Source organism: Elephantulus edwardii, unplaced genomic scaffold (assembly GCF_000299155.1).
Source record: "Elephantulus edwardii isolate Elephantulus edwardi_28Jun2011 unplaced genomic scaffold, EleEdw1.0 scaffold00097, whole genome shotgun sequence".
NCBI lineage: Eukaryota > Metazoa > Chordata > Mammalia > Macroscelidea > Macroscelididae > Elephantulus > Elephantulus edwardii.
Genome location: NW_006399847.1, coordinates 1,282,375 through 1,288,299, shown reverse-complemented (window position 1 = coordinate 1,288,299; position 5,925 = coordinate 1,282,375). Strand labels below are relative to the sequence as shown.

Genomic DNA, 5,925 nt, shown 5'->3' with positions numbered 1-5,925 from the left:
TCCCAGGTAATTTCAGTCCCCCTTGGAGTGAACTGAATTTGGGCTTTCAGTTTAGTTAGGAGATCTCTTCCTAAGAATGGGGCTGGGCACTCTGGTATAACAAGAAAAGAGTGAGTCACTTGATTTTTTCCTAGATCTATAGTCCATTCTGTGGTCCATGGGCAGATTTTTTGTCCAGTGGCCCCTAGCACCACTGACTTCTTTGTGCTAATCTTCCCTAGGGGCTGCTTCAGAACTGAATGTTGTGCCCCCGTGTCTACTAGGAAGTCAACGGGGGTCCCCCCAACAGATATGGTTACCCTATGCTCTGGGAGGGGATCCGAGCCCTGTCTCCCCTAGTCCTCATCTAGGGTGAGAATTTTTGACGGCTTATTCTTTTTCTTGGGACACTCTCTAGCCCAGTGTCCTTTGTCTTTGCAATATGCACACTGGTCTTTGTCCAACTGCAGTTTCTTTTCATATTGTTTCGATCCCTTACTGCCCAGGTGCCCTGTCTGTCTAGAACCTGCTTTACTTCCCTCTTTTTCACTTACTACTGCGGCCAAGATTTTTGTCAAATTCCTCTCTTGACAGTGGTCCCGCCGGTCCTCTCGTTCCTCTCTTTCTTTTTTTTCTCTGCCTTCTCTTCCTCCGTCTCTCTCTTATGGTTCACTTTCTCAGCTTCTTTTACTACATCTCTTAATGTAAAATCCTGCAACTCCTCTATGTGCTGTCGTTTCTTTCTAATGTCTGGAGCAGACTGTCCAATGAAAGCCACAACTACTGCTGCTTTTTGTCCTTCTGACGCTGGGTCAAAGGGAGTGTATCTCCTATAGGCATCCATTAGTCTTTCTAGGAACACAGAGTGGGGGTTCAGTAGGTCCTTGAAGGACTTCTCTTACCTAGGCCAAATTAGTGGGGCATCGTGCAGCCCCTCTGACACCCGCTACAAGAGCCCAGCGATAGGTGGATAGCTGCTCCCTACCTTCAGCAGTGTTATAATCTCAGTTGGGGCGAACGAGAGGAAATCCTGCGTCCATGGCCACAGGAGTCTGGACTGGTTGTCCTTCAGCATCTCGGACTTTTTTCCTGGTTTCTGTCTGAATTCTCTCTCGCTCCTCAGTAGTGAAGAGGACCTGGAGAAGTTGCTGGCAATCATCCCAGGTGGGTTGGTGAGAGAACATGAGGGACTCAATTAGTCCAATAAGCCCTGTGGGGTTATCTGAAAAAGAAGGATGGTTAGTCTTCCAATTATAGAGGTCAGCAGAGGAAAAAGGCCAGTACTGGAGGGGTTGGAGTTGTCCTGGATCTGGGGGCTCCCCGTACGCTCGTAAGGGGAGAGCCACAGTGGAGTCTGGGCTCTCCAGCCCCCTCCAACTGTGGGTCCCTCATGCTGGTCCCTGGGGGGCACTTGCAGGCATGGGGGGACCTGGGTCGGCCTGGCCCTGATATGGGGGAGGATTGTGGCACATCTCAGGCCACTCAGGTGGGTTATCAATCTCAGGATAAATTTTGGATGGTGCTGAGGGGGCAGATCCTGAGGCCAGGGGAACTCTAGACTCAGGAGCTTGGGTTTTTAGGGCCATTGCACGAGGAGGGATGGTGCTTTTCTTCAATACCCAGGGTTTTACCCATGATGGTGGATTCTGCACCAAGTCTAGCCACACGATGATGTATGGCTGTTGGTCAGGATGCGTGCTTGGTCCTTCCTGGAAAACAAGATCTTTAACTGCCAAAATGATGGTTAGGTCAAATGTTCCTTCTGGTGGCCAACCGACTCCCAAAGTGGGCCAGAGTATCAGAAGGTTTGCCAAGGTCCTTTTCTAACATTGACAGAGAGATTATTAGCCCTGTTTCTTACTTCAGAAAAATGTCCTAAAGTCAAAGTAGAGGAGTAGTCACTGTCTGTCCCATATTAGTCGCCCACAGAACACAGCAGACACTCACAAGAAATACAAGGCACACAAGAAGCTCTCTTCGTGACAAGCAGTTGAAAGCTGCTTCAGACGGGAGAGCCCTCTGGTCCCCTCCTCTCAGGTGGGACACTCTAAGCCCCTCAGATGGGTCAGAGACCATGAAAGCTTCTGGATCCGTATTCCATTCAAAGGGACGTCTCCCCAGGGCTGTGGCTTGTGGTTCTCAGGCACGTCTGCCCACCACAGTCGTCCGGCCCTGACGGGTGCACGACAGCCACAAACTGAAAGTAAAACAGACTTATGGACACATAGGTTTGGCGGCGCCGGACAGACAGAGAAAAATTGAGGATCCTCTTACCTCCAAGTGGTTGGCGGGGTTGCGGGTGGTCACGCCCTATCCCAGATGAGCCGCCATATGAAAGACCCCAATTTAGGGCTTTCCTGGTTAGGCGCGACCATGGGCAACTCACACCAGAAGCACTTGATGCAAACACACGAGGCTTTATTGGCGGAGCTCCGGGTTGACTCGTATCTCTTGCAGGAGACAGGGGAGTTGACCCCGAGCCGAGAGAGCAAGGGGTTTTTATAGTGGGTCTAAGGGTTCTTTGGTGTGGAGATTGCTCATTGGCTCTTTGGAAAAGCAGAAATTCAGTCCTAGGTCAGCCACTTGCTGTTGATGCCAGTTAAGATACAGGGTGTTTGTTCCCTTTGTGGTCGGCTAGTTCCTGGAACATAAACGTTTACACAAGACCAAAAGTACAAGTTCTTACAACACTGGGTGTGGGGACTTTGTTAAAAAATTTTCCTTTCATTAGCATAACTGTTACCCATGGTGGACAGTGTTTGGTGGAGTTCTCCATTTAAGACAGGTTTGGAAGCAGGAGTAGCATTCATTTCCTAAACAACATGCTTCTGGAACCTCTATAACCTTTGAGATATGATAGTAATAGAAAGGCTTCAGGTCTTTTGTTCGTTGGATCACTATGAGTCTCAGTTCTATAGCAATCAACTAGTATTACTATCATGATGTTACCTATTAGTCCAGGAGTCAATATTTTTTGTTTTCTTGATGTTGAGATGTAAACTATAATGAAAACTGTAGTCTATTATCTTCAGAAAGTGTTTCAGGTCTTCTTCACTTTATGATCCTCAACAAGATGGATTGACACAATGGGCCTGACAGAAGAACAGAGATTGTGTGGCTGTCACAGAATAGGGTTCTGACCTGTAATTCATAGGATCAGTCTGAGTTGTAGTTGACTAGACTGCACATAACAATAACTACAAATATTATTCTGTGATCATTATCCTATAAATGGTGTTGCCTGATGTTGACTCTGAATAAAGACAGACAATTATGTGAAAAGAGAGATAGAATCAATAGAGAATAAGAAAGCTGTGTAGAGTGAGACATTCAGGACTTGGGAGGAACAAAAACATGTTTCTCTCAACAACAAATGCTCAGAATTTTTAACGGTTGTTTCTTTCAGGGGAGAGATTTTTTTCAGGCATTAAGTGGGAAGTATGGTGCTTGCACAGATTTGGTCCGATGACAGTGACTTTCCTTCCACTATGTGCCCAACAAAACATCAAGATGCGCTGTGCTTCAAGGGAGTTGAGGAGTTGTTGGAAAGACTCATTATGGGATGTTGGTGCCTTTTTACATCACTCTGACTTCTGGTTAAATCTTACTCCTTTCTTTGAGTTGCCATTTTAGGTCACTGCCAGTAACATCTTGCTGCAATACATGAGAATCCAGCTTCACTGTATTTTGTCTGTCTTCGGAAAAACTCCTAGGTTGTGTTTTAGTGGCTTTGTGGAAGAAAGACAGGTAATATCCTCTTTTACTATTTACATCCTGGAGAAACTCACTGGAGGATCAGTAAGTCGATTTTGACTTTATGACAATGAATGAGTGAGATGATGATGTTATTCTTAGATGTAAAACAATATCAAAATTTATGACAATATTAATTTAATGTCAGGCCCTTTGTCTTTCTTATAGAATTTTTTAATACCTTGACAAATGCTCAGGTAGGTATGTCACTAAATGTACATAAGCTAGAATGTTAGAATGTGTGAGTGTGTGTAGGCAGGTTCCTTTACAAATCATGGATAACACTGGGAAGAATGAATATCCTGGAACACATAGTTGTATTCATGAGTGGCCTATACATTGACCAAGAAGTAGTTACTTAAACAAAACTGAGGAGTGCTGTGTAGTTTAAAATCTGGAAAGGTGTGCATGAGGATTGTATCCTTTCCCATACTCATTCAATATGTATACTGACAAATAATTTTTACTTTTTCTTTTATTATTTTTTTTGTGTGTGTACCGTCAAATCAGATCTGACTGGTACAGGAGGAGATTGTCCCTTCTTCCCCGGCAGAGCATCTGGTGGATTCGAACCGTTCACCTCTGGGTTTGTAGTTGCAGCTCCTTGCCACAAGGCCACCAGAGCTCCCCGACAAATAATTTGAGAAGCTGAGCTATCTGAAGAAGAATGTGACATCAGGATTGCAGGAAGACTCATTAACAACCTGTGCTATGTTGATGATACAGCCCTGCTTGCAGATGATGAAGAGGACTTGAAACACTTGTTGCAAAATATAAAAAATCAGTATTTTATTTACTATGTTTTACATCTTAACATAAGGAGAACAAAAATCCTCATTACTGGACCAATAGGCAGCATCTTGATAGATATAGAGAAGACAGAATTTTTCAACTATTTCCTTTTACTTGAATCTACAGTTAACATCCACGCTAACAGCAGTCAAGAAATCAAAAGATGTGTTGCATCTTTTCTATTTTCAAGAACTTCTCCAAAGTGCTAACAAGCAATGATGCCAGTTCAAAGACTAAGATACTTCTGATTTAAGCATGATATTTTTAACTGTTTCCTGTGCTTCTGAAAGTTGGACAGTGAATGAGAAAGACAGAAAAAGAATCAATTGCCTTTGAATTATGATAGTGGAGAAGAGTATTGACTACTCCATAAACTGCCAAAATAAAAAATAATCAGTGTTGGAGAAATTGCACAGAAGATGCTACATAGAGGCAAGGACAGTGAAACTTTGTCTCACATACTTTGTACATATTGTCAGGAGGACCTTTGCAAAAATACATCATACTGGAAAGGTGAAGGGTAAGAGAAAGATAGGAAGACGCTCAACAGGATGGACTGACACAGTGAATATAATAGTGACCTCGAGTATATCAGAGATCATGAGGATGATACAAGTTGAGACAAGATTCAGATTTGTTGTTCATAAGGTCTCTGCGTTATAGTCAACTCAAGAGCACAAAACAACAGCAACAACTCTTCATTCCAAAGGTCAATATTATAAGAACTGCATTTTACAGATGAAAACTAATTTCCATTTTACAGATGAAACTATGAGTTTAAAGCATTTTTTCAATGAGTGGTGCAGTTGGAATCTGAACACATGTTGACAGTTTCATAGCTTACTGCAATATCTCTAAAGGCTTAGATATACTGATGTTATTTTAGCATTAATTTTAAAGAACATAAATGGGACTGTGGTAGTCAGAATTCCAAGATGGCTCCCAAGATTCTCAATACCTTGTCTCCCTGTTGTATATAACTCCCTCCTCTGTACAGGCTACCAAGAGTTAGGAAGGAACTATGAAAGAGGTGGGGTATTACTACTATGGAATCCCTGGATAGTGCAGATGGGTTAATATACTCAGCTACTAACTGAAACCTTGAAGGTCCCAGTGCATGAAGAAAGTTCTAGCTATCCACTTTTGAAAACTAAGCCTTTGAAAATTGTATGGAGCACAGCTCTACTCTGATACATACAATAGTAACTGACTCAATGACAACTGGTTGTTCTTTTGTTTACATCTGTGAATATGTTGTTACCTTAGACAGCAAAATGAATTTTAGATCAGTTAACACTGGGTTAATAAGGAAAGAGAGATTATCCTTGCTAGGGTTATTCACATGGACTTCACCTGATGGTATGCATAGGAATCAGATCGACTACATCTGTGGAAGGAACC

General features: G+C 43.1%; 1 pseudogene; it reads left to right on the top strand.

Annotated features, from left to right (window-relative positions):
* Nucleotides 1-2,352: 2,352 nt before the first annotated feature.
* LOC102848699 overlaps nt 2,353-5,925 on the top strand; it is an 18,760-nt pseudogene continuing 15,187 nt past the window's right edge.